The sequence below is a fragment of the Castor canadensis genome, chromosome 16, assembly GCF_047511655.1.
Source record: "Castor canadensis chromosome 16, mCasCan1.hap1v2, whole genome shotgun sequence".
NCBI classification, from domain to species: Eukaryota; Metazoa; Chordata; class Mammalia; order Rodentia; family Castoridae; genus Castor; species Castor canadensis.
The window spans coordinates 24467251-24478287 of NC_133401.1; the positions used below are offsets into that span (position 1 = coordinate 24467251).

The 11037-nt window shown below is 38.3% G+C and overlaps 1 pseudogene; it reads left to right on the forward strand.

Moving 5' to 3' along the window:
- The first annotated feature begins 483 nt into the window (after positions 1-483).
- LOC109678398 (calreticulin pseudogene) lies at positions 484-10828 on the forward strand (annotated as a pseudogene).
- Positions 10829-11037: the final 209 nt, after the last annotated feature.

Consider the following 11037-nt stretch of genomic DNA (forward strand, 5'->3'; position numbering starts at 1 on the left):
ACTTTATATTGAAATTAAATTTTGTCCCTACTATCAGTGAAAAAATTCAGGGATGCATATACTAAGGGGTTGTTTAAAACTGGAAACTTTTACGATATAAAAAATGCATAATGATGACAGGTAAAAGTAGGTGCTCTGTAAATGTAGAGGAGAGTCTTTTAAGTCTACAGTTCAATGAAAGAATTGGGAGAGACAGGATGGTGAGCTTAGATGTAATGTGGAAACAAGAGACCGCTTGCTACCCTGAAAGTTTCACACAAGAATTTTGGGAAAACAAACAATTTGCTTATTTTACTTCAATGTTATCCCTCTAATTCTTTGCCTGTCCTTATCCTTGTCATCCTCATCTCAATCCTCAATTATTGCAATATATACTAGACCCTGTTTCTCTGGTTAGTATGTTTTATCAGAATTCAATATCCAGATACTAACTTTTTGTTTGTTTATTATATACAATTCTAGTGACATTAAGATGACCCACTTATGGCGTACAATTCAGTGAGATGTAGTATAAATGGAGTACAGTCTAAAGGGTAAGTTGGCATATTGCTTATGTTTGTGTTATACCTAAAAAAATGTTACCAAACCTAATAATGCCAGGGATATTTTCATCTATGTTTTGTCCTAAGCTTTTCATGATTACTACTCATATTACTTTCTTTACTCTGTTCTAAGGTAACTTCAGTATACATTATGCAGGGGTATAATTGCAGTCTTTTTCTGTGGATAACCAGTAGTTTATCACAAATTTTTGAACAATATTTTCTCAGTAGATTTTAAAAAATTCATTAAAGTCACTTTAGTGGAGCTCAAATGATGGGAGGACCACATGACTAGTAGATGAATGTGTGATTAGACTTTTGAAAATACAGAAATCATATTAATCTGAGGGATTCTCTCAAGCTTTGGCCAGGAACGCATATTAATGTAATTATTTGAGTATAATAATTATGTAAAATACAGTAAAATGTCAGAGGATAAATATGAAAGATTGCAGCTGGGTACCACAAACATAGTGACTGTCAACATCCTGAGGTAGCAGCGTGAATACGGTAGTCCAATATCCTGGAGATCTCTGAGAATCACTGCTTCTGACTGCCTTAAAGGTGTAGTGAGCACTGCCAGAGGTGGAAGCGGGAAGCTCTGACAAGTATCAAGTCATTGGATTCTCCTGAGGTTATTGTCTTTCTTTCACTTCTATCTTCCAAATTCCAAACACATTTCTCTCATTGCCAAACAACAGCAAAAATAGTGCCACAATTGAAAGCTAACATATTGGCTATAGACAGTGAGGTCCAAGGATAGCAGTCAGGCTAAGAAAAAGAAACACTAAAAAGTAGAGCAAATGGCTAAGAATAGTGAAGAGTGTGTAATAAAGATTTTTTGAATAACTACAAATCCTGGTGAATCATTTGCCTGAGAAAATGCTAACCTGTCACTTTGGATGACAATCAGGATCTATACAGGCAGAATGTGAAAGTGAAGACAGAGTTTTAAATAGCCTCACTAAGCATTGAAAGAATACCCCCAACTCCTTCAAAGCCAATGTGCAAACAGTGGGAGGATATTGTTCCCCCTTTGTAATGAAACCACAGTCAAACTTCAATATAACTATTAAGATTATGGAAAAGATATTATAGTGACCCCACAAGTAGATTCTTTATAAGGGCAACTTATAAAAATCATTTAATAAATGACAAATCATAACAAGAAGCAACAATACATACTAGGGGAGAGGGGAATGTGATTTTCAGAGTTTGAGTGCTAAGCTTTTAATAAATATGATACATGTAAAGAAATAAAAAATTATGGACCATTCATAAGAAAAATTTAAAAATTTCTGAGGATGCACAGGCACTGAACATTCTTGACAAATACTTAAATTCACTGATTTAAACCTCCTCAAAGATCTATAGAGAGCCATGAAAAAAGAAGTAAATGTAATTGAGAAAATTACATCTCAAAAGGTTGATCAAAAGTGATAGCAAAATTTTTATATGGGGTCAAACAGAAATTCTGAAATTGAAAACTACAACAACTGAAATGAAAATTTCATTAGGTCACTTCAACAACAGGTTTGAGCAATCAAAAGAATCACTAAACTTACAGATAGATTGATTGATATTATCCAGTTTGAGAGCAGAAAGAAGAAAATGGGAAGTAGAGAAGGATGAGCAGAGGAGGAACAGAATAATAGGAAAATAAGATAAAAGAGGAAAATGAATAAAAAAGGAAGATAAAATTTAGAGAAATAAGGAGAAGAGAAAAAGGGGGAGGAACAGCAAGAATGGATGGGAAAAGAGGAGGAAGAAAATAGAAAAAAGAAGAAGAAACATAGTCTGTGGGACTTGTGAGACATTATCAAGTACACCAAGGTGAGCAATATACGAGTTCACAAGAACATGTGAAAGAAAGGATCATACATAATCTATGATGAAATGATGGCAGGAAAAATTCCCAAATGTCATGAAAGTTGTGAATATACATACCAAGAAGTTCAAAGATACTTATTAAAATAGGGGAATAATCTAAAGTGTTATGATGAAGCTATGGAAAAAAACAGTATTTTGAAAATGACAAGAGATTCCACATGTGTGAATGATCTTTAATAAAATTAACATCCGATTTGTTTTTAGGATATATGCTTAGAAAATCTGTACTCTATTTTCGTGATATAGGAGGCAATTCACTAGGTCAAACTAATTCTGTTAGGTCATTTTGGTAATCTTTAATGATTTACAACTGTTTTTTAATAATAGTAAAGGGACACATACCACAGAAATCTTCTGGTGATTAAGGAAATATCATTTTCACTTGTGAATATGTTCATTTCTCTGCCTTGTGATTTCTTTTTGGCAGTACTTGGGTTTGAACTCAGAGTCTCAGGCTTGTCAGTCAGGTTCTCTACCCTCCGAGGCATTTCACCAGTCCTTTTATGGGTTGGAAATTTTTTAGATAGGATCTTGTGAACAATTTGCCAAGGTTGATCTTGAACTGCAATCCTTCTGATCTCTGCCTCCCAATTAGCTAGGATTATAGGCATGAGCCACCAGTGCCCAGCTACTTGTAATTTTTATAAGAAAAAATTCAGAATGAAAATGAATTCACGATTTTTGCCTAAACATGGCATTGAGTTCCAAAAACATGAAATTGTGGGGGTCATACTCAAACAATAGCAAGAGTATTACATAAATGGAGTAAGCTCCCTTCTAAAGATCCCCTTATCTATCCCACACTGTATTTTTAGTGTATCGAATACATGTACATGAAATGATTTTCTAAAAACAGAATTGGATTAAGCTTTCAGTTACATCTGGGTAAACTGTAGAGATTTAAAATGAGGATGAATATTATAACAGTAGCCAAGTTAAGAAATTTACCAAAATAACTGCTTCACTTTATGTCTTTAAACACTGTTTCCCCATGTGACAACCAACATTTGCAAAAAAGGGTAGGGAATTTTGATCCATTCTTCATTCAGAACAAAATATCACAAACATGTATTAGAGAAAATCTTTGCAAAGATAAGGTTGGAAGGCCTTCAGACAGTAAATTTTCATTAATCATCCAAAATTCATATAGGATTATAATTAGTGGGGCAATGTTTTAAACCAATAATCAAACATTATGAAACATCAGTAAATAAATTCTGGAGAAAAACCTAAAAGTATAATGTGTGTAGCAAAGTTCTCATCCAAAATTCAGTCTTTGGTGACCATCAGCATATTAATTTTAGAATAAAACATTAGGAGTTCTATGAGTAAAGATTTGCATGTCTCACTACACATCAGACATTTCAATTATAATGAACATTGAGAATTCTGTAACTAATGCTTAAAAGTTGTGAAACAACACACAATATCTACTACAGTTCACTCTCTAAATTGAACATATATAAAAGGTCTTTATCTCACCAAAGTGTTCTTCCTGAAAAGAACTTTCTGCACTTAGGGATTTGAGAAAGAAACACATATTTCATAGTAGGTTTTCACTCACAGATATTGCCTTAAAGATTATTGAAACTAGAAATGGGGTTATTTTCACTTTCATTTGTATTTTCTCTAAATGTCTGTATAAGCGAGCACAGGATTGAGTCTTTGCCTCATGGGTGAGTGGAGAGTAGAAATGGAACTAATTCTGTAAAGGGTGACAGTCCAGAATGACACATTTCGCACAGGTAAGAGTTGTGCATTTCGCATTCAAGTTGTATCCTTTCCAACAAACGACTGCAGTCCTTAATTAATTTACTTAAATTCTAATAGTATACTTTCTGGGATCCAACTACCAGTCTACATTGGCCATCCATCCAAGTTCCAGTTTCTTGACCCTGCTCACCTTAATTTCAGGACCAGCATCTCCAACCCTTCACAAAAATAATTTTTTATCAAAAACGTTTTCAACTTGTTAAAACAATCCTTGCTTTTAACATAAATGGTGTAGGCAACTCAAAAGAAACGACATTGCTCCACCAGATCTGAAGCAGTTCATTGGCTCCAAACACCAGGGTTGGTGTAGGAGGGCATTTAGGAACTGAAAGCACACATGAAGGAAAAACTGTCTTGGCCTTGGCTAGGTCCCTCTCTGCACTGTTCAGTTCTAAGGGGCACACCTTCCTAGTTTGGTCCCCCCCTCCACCCCATTGGCCAGGCTCCACCCACAAGCCACTTCCAGCAGTGCATGTGCAGCTTCCTTCAGACCTAGAAGCAGATAGCAGGAACAAGGTCATATTTGCATCTACGAGTTTCAGTACTTTGGTTTAAACTGAACTTCTGAATCTCAGGGCATGGGGTCACTACTAATGTTAAAATCCCCACATCCACATGTGTATTTGCCATTAAATCTCCTCCTGCCCTGAGAAGAGAGGAACACTAACACATATGTTGCTGGGTTGGGTCCATTTACTTCCACTGAAGGTCTAGCTGGGGTTGCTCTTCACCTGTGGCCTTTGTGTCTGCAGGTGTTGTCTGACTGAAACACTGTTCTGACCCTGCCATCCCTGTCCCTTCAGATGCATGTGCAGGATGGAGTGAAACCTTCCTTTCTCCCACTCCCTCCCTTCTTGACTCCTAGAGTTAATGCCTGCCATGCAGTTCCTCAGAACCCTAGGGCACTCTGGGGTCTGACTCTGGCCCTGTCTCCTGAAGACCTCACATCCCTATATGTTCACAATTTTATAATTTTGAAATGTTTCGATGTGATTTCCTGGAAAAGAAGAAGCAAATGCTTGGGATAAATGTGATTACAACTATGAGAAAAGATCCTTTTGTTCATGTATATGAAAGTATGTCTCGAAAATTTCACATGATAAGGTAATAAGAACAAATTCTTATTGCTGATCCATCCAGGCAAGCATTTCAAAATTCAATTGCATACAGTTCAGATCTCTGAACTCAGACATTCTCTGAGTAATTTGGTGAAATGAGCCCAACTTTGGCCTCATTGAACCCAACAGCAACATGAAGATGATGGACAATATGAGGATTTCAGAATTTGACTGGCAGTGTCCCCTAAAATTACTGGTAAAAATAGGGGTATGAGGAATTTTTCCTGCAAGAAAATGAGCAGTTGTAATTAGAATCTTAAATGGGTCTGAATACAACAACTGTGATGAAAACTGCTAGGAAAGAGGCAGAGCATTTAGGCTAACAGACAGAAGGCCTAACTCCTATAGTTCTCTTTATGCGATAGAAGTAAATAAAAAGTCAGATCACATCACTTGATGGCATTGAAACCTCCACTGTCTTCATGTCACCATCAAGATAAAATCTAGGCTGATGGACATTATAATAAATAGCAAATGCAACCAAAGAAAAACATAAATTTCACTTCAAAAATACAACAAAAAGTAACTATTGTGCATAAAAGATCAATTGTGAAAAGGCAGTTCACAAAATGGGATAAAATATTTGTAAATCATGTATTTGATAAGGGATTAATATCAAGGATAAAGAACTCTTACAACTCAACAACAAACACTCCAGAAGCTGTACAACTACCATCTCTAGGTAATTCCTAAAAACCTGTTACCATGAAGCAGTTTCTTCATATTTCTCCCCTCCCCCATCTCCATCCCCTGAAAACCATCAATCTGCATTCTGTCTCTATGGTTTTATGTGTTCTGGATAGAGCCTATCCTTTTCGATATTTCATGGTATTTGGGGACTTTTGCAGTATCACATGAATTTGAATCATCTTTTGTATTCTCAAAGAAAGATCGCTGGTATTTTGATAGTAGTATTATCCTCAAATCTGTAGAGAGCATTGGTGAATATTACTATCTTAACAAAACAAGAGCATTAGTGAATATAGTCATCTTAAGAAAATATATAGTGTCTTTCCATTTATTTAAGTCTAGTTAGTTATTTAATTAATGCAGCACAGGGGGTTGAACCCAAGACATCTTACTTGCTAGTCAGGCACTCTACCACTTCAGCCACACCTGTAGCCCTTTTTTCTTCAGATATTTTTTAGAAAGGTTCTTAAACGTTTTGCCCAGAACCAGTCTGTGGCTGGATCCTTCTATCCTTCTATCTATGCCTTCCCTGGAGTTTGAATTATGGTCACATGCCACCATGGCTAGCTTATTTGTTGAGATGAAATCTCACTAATTTTTTTGCCTGGGGTTGGCCTCAGTCAATGATTGTCCTGATGTGTATCTCCTGAGTATCCTGGGTTAAAGACTTATACCACCATGCTCAGATCCCAAATCTGCCTTAAATTTGCCAGCAATATTTCACTGATTTTTAGACAATATGTCTTTCAACCTCTTGGTTAAATATAGTCCTAAGTATTTTTATCTTTGGAATTTTCTGCAAGTGGCATTCTTTGCTTCATTTCCTTTTCATGACTAATTTTCCCATATAGATGATATAATATTGTGCAACTTTGCTTAGGTCATTTATAACATTGTATTTTTATATTTCCGTGGATTTTATGAGCTTTTCTGTATTAGGATTTTATCATCTGCAAATAGTGATTATTTTACTTTTTCCTATCAATTTGCTTGCCTCCCCGTTTCCTGTCTAATTGCTCTGTATAGAAATTCTGGTACAAACTTGAGTGGTGGTGAAAGTGGACGCCCTTCTCTTATGAGGAAAGTTTTTGTCCTTCAACTTAGAGTAGTATAGTAAAGTCTTATGGTCTTCTTTTTTAAAGTATTGAGTTTGAACTCAGGGCCTCACACATTCCAGGCAGGTCCTCTTCCAGTTGAGCCAGCCCCCCAGCCCTTTTTGCTATAGTTATTTTTCAGATAGGAAAAATAACTATATTCTTCTTCTTGTTTTTTTCCCTTGGTGCTGGCCTTGGAGTGTGGTCCTCTTACTTAGACTTCTGCATAGTTCAGTGGTAGACAGGCACCATTTTTCACACATGTTGGCCGTGAAAATAAATGTTCCCTTCTCCAACTTCTGAGTAATTAGGTTTTTAATTTTATTGTTTTTACATTTACTCACATATGTATACAGTACTAGAGACACAAGCCCCCCTCCCCTCTCCACCCCCTTTTCTGGGCAGAATCTGTTTCACCCTTTTGTTCTCCAATTTTGTTGAAGAGATAATAAGAAAGACATGGCATTTTTGCTACTTTGAGATAAAGACAGCTATGCAGAGAGAGATTCCTTGCATTGCTTCCATGCACATGTATATTACAACCCACATTGCTTCATCTGTACCAGACCTCTTCATTACTTCCTACTCCGCCTCCCATAGAGCCCTCTGCCTGTTTAAGATGACCATATTCACTCCTCTGCAGTGAGCACATCAACCATGTTCAAGTTTTAGGTTTCCTTCCCTTTCCCTATTCCTTCCGTGTACATTCTCCCCTTAGTGTGTGACCCATGTCCAATAACATTACTGCATTTTTTTTTTGATCTACAATCTTCATTTGAGGGAGAAAGTGATTTTTGGCCTTCTGCGCATGACTAACTTTGCTTAAGATGATGTTCGCCAGGGCCATCCATTTACCTGCAAATGACAAAACTTCATTCTTCTTTATGGCTGAATAAAATTCCATTGTGTATAAACACCACATTTTCTTAATCCATTCATTGGTAGTGGGGCATCTTAGCTGTTTCCACAGCTTGACTATTGTGGATAGTGCTACAATGAACATGGGTGTGCAGGTGCCTTTGTTATAACGTAAGTCACATTCCTTCAGGTATATCCCTAATAGTGGTATTGCTAGATCATATGGCAGATCTATGTTTAGTTTTTAAAGAAGCCTCCATATTGCTATGCAAAGTGGTTGTACTAACTTACATTCCCACCAGCAGTGTGTGAGGGTTCCTTTTTCCCCATAGCCTCACCAACATTTGTTGTTGGTGGTGTTCCTGATGATATCTATTCTAACAGGAGTGACGTAAATCTTAGTGTAGTTTTGATTTGCATTCCCTTTATGGTCAGGGATGGTGAGCATTTTTTGTGTATTTTTTGGCTATTTCGACTTCTTCCTTTGAAAAAGATCTGTTTAGTTCAGTTGCCCAGTTCTTTATTGGTTCATTGATTTTTGAGTAGTTTAGTTTTTTGAGCTCCCTGTATATTCTGGTTATCAGTACCTTATCTGATGTATAGCTAGAAAAGATTTTTCTACCACTCTGTGGGTAGTCTCTTCAATTAAGAGACCATTTCTTTTTCTGTGCAGATGCTTTTTAATTTCACATAGTCCCATCTGTCCATCCTTTCTCTTAGTTGCTGGGACACATGAATTCTACTGAGGAAGTCTTTGCCTATACCTATTGTTTCCAGAGTGTTCCCTGCTCTTTCCTGTACTAACTGTAAGATCCCAGGTCTGATATTAAGATCCTTAATCCACTTTGAGTTGACATTAGTACAGGGTGATATACATGGATCTAGTTTCAGTTTTCTGCAGGCAAATAACCACTTTTCCAGCAACATTTGTCCAAGAAACTGTCTTTTCTCCATACGTTTTTGGCGACTTTGTCAAAAAATAAACTGGGCATAACTGTGTGAATTCATATCCAGGTCCTCTATTCTGTTCCAGTGGTCTTCATATTTGTTTTTGTGCCAGTATCATGCAGTTTTTATTGCTACCACTCTGTAGTATAGTTTGAACTTGATACCATCAGCATTGCTCTTTTTGCTCAGTAATGCCTTGGCAATTTGTGGTCTTTTGTGCTTCCAAATGAACTATAGGGTAGATTCTTCATTGATGGAAATTTCATTGAGTGTGTAGATTGCTTTTGGTAGTACAGCCATTTTTACTATATTGATTCTTACAATCCATGAACATGGGAGATCTTTCCACCTTCTCTAGTTTTCTTCTATTGCTTTCTTCAGTGGTTTGTAGTTCTCCTTGTAGTGGTCATTTACAAAGTAATTAAGATTACAGCATGTGTCACCACACCTCACCCCTTACGTTCTTTTAATTATACGATCATATCATCTGAAAATAAGAAGAGTTTGATTTCTTCCTTTCCTATTTTAATGCCTTTATTTATTTATTATTTACTTTTCTTACCTCATTTCTCTGGCTAATAATTAAAGTACTATATTGAAGAAGGTGCACTGTCTGTACTGCAGAGCCTCTGCTGGAGGATCGTTTTAAAGGGCCCGCGTGCCGCCACCCTCTTGGCCCGCCATACTGCTACCGGTGCCGCTACTGCTCAGCCTTCCCAGCCTGGCCGTCACTGAGTCCCCTGTGTACTTCAAGGAGCAGTTTCTGGACGGAGATGATTGGACCTCTCGCTGGATCGAATCCAAACACAAGTCAGATCTTGGCAAATTCATCCTCAGTTCCGGCAAGTTCTATGGTGACCAGAAGAAGGATAAAGGACTGCAAACTAGCCAGGATGTCGGCTTTTATGCCCTGTTGCCAAGATCTGAGCCTTTCAGCAACAAGAGCCAGATGCTGGTGGTGCAATTCACCATGAAGCATGAGCAGAACACTGACTGTGGGGGCGGCTACGTGAAGCTGTTTCCGAGTTTGGACCAGAAAGACATGCACGGAGACTCAGAATTTAACATCATGTTCAGACCAGACATCTGTGGCCCTGGCACCAAGAAGGTTCATGTCATTTTCAACTATAAGAAAATGGCAAGAACGTGCTAATCAACAAGGACATCCGGTGCAAGGATGATGAATTCACACACCTGTACACACTCATTGTCCAGAATGACAACACCTATGAGGTGAAAATTGACAACAGCCAAGTGGGGTCTGGTTCCTTGAGGAAGATTGGGACTTCCTGCCCCTCAAAAAGATAAAGGATCCTGATGCTGTCAAGCCAGAAGACTGGGATGAGCGCGCCAAGATTGATGACCCCACAGATTCCAAACCTGAGGAATGGGACAAGCCAGAACACATCCCTGATCCTGATGCTAAGAAGCCAGAAGACTGGGATGAAGAGATGGATGGAGAGTGGAAACCACCAGTGATTCAGAACCCTGAGTACAAGGGCGAGTGGAAGCCACAGCAAATTGACAACCCCGATTACAAGGGCACCTGGATCCACCCTGAAATTGACAACACTGACTACTCCCCAGAAGCCAGTATCTATGCTTATGACAACTTTGCTGTGCTGGGCCTAGATCTCTGGCAGGTCAAGTCTGGCACCATCTTTGACAACTTCCTCATCACCAAGGATGAGGCATATGCAGAGGAGTTTGTCAATGAGACTGGGGTGTCACAAAGGCAGCAGAAAAGCAGATGAAGGATAAACAGGACGAGGAGCAGAGGCTTAAAGAAGAGGAGGCGGAGGAGGCAGAGGACAAGGAGGATGAGGAAGACAAAGATGAGGATGAGGATGACGAAGAGAACAAGGAGGAAGACGAGGAGGAAGCTACTGCTGGCCAGGCAAAGGAAGAGCTGTAGAGGGCAGGCCACCCACCTCCAGGGCTGGACTGAGGCCTGAGCCGGCTGTGCCAAATAATGTCTCTATGAGACTCGAGAACGTTCATTTTTTTTCCAAGCAGGTTAAGATTTGGGGTGGAGTTCCTTTTTGTTCCCTCCGCCTTTCTTTTTTTTTCTTTTTTTTACTGATATTTTGTCTTCAATTCTCCTTCAGCCCTCTCCCCTGGCTC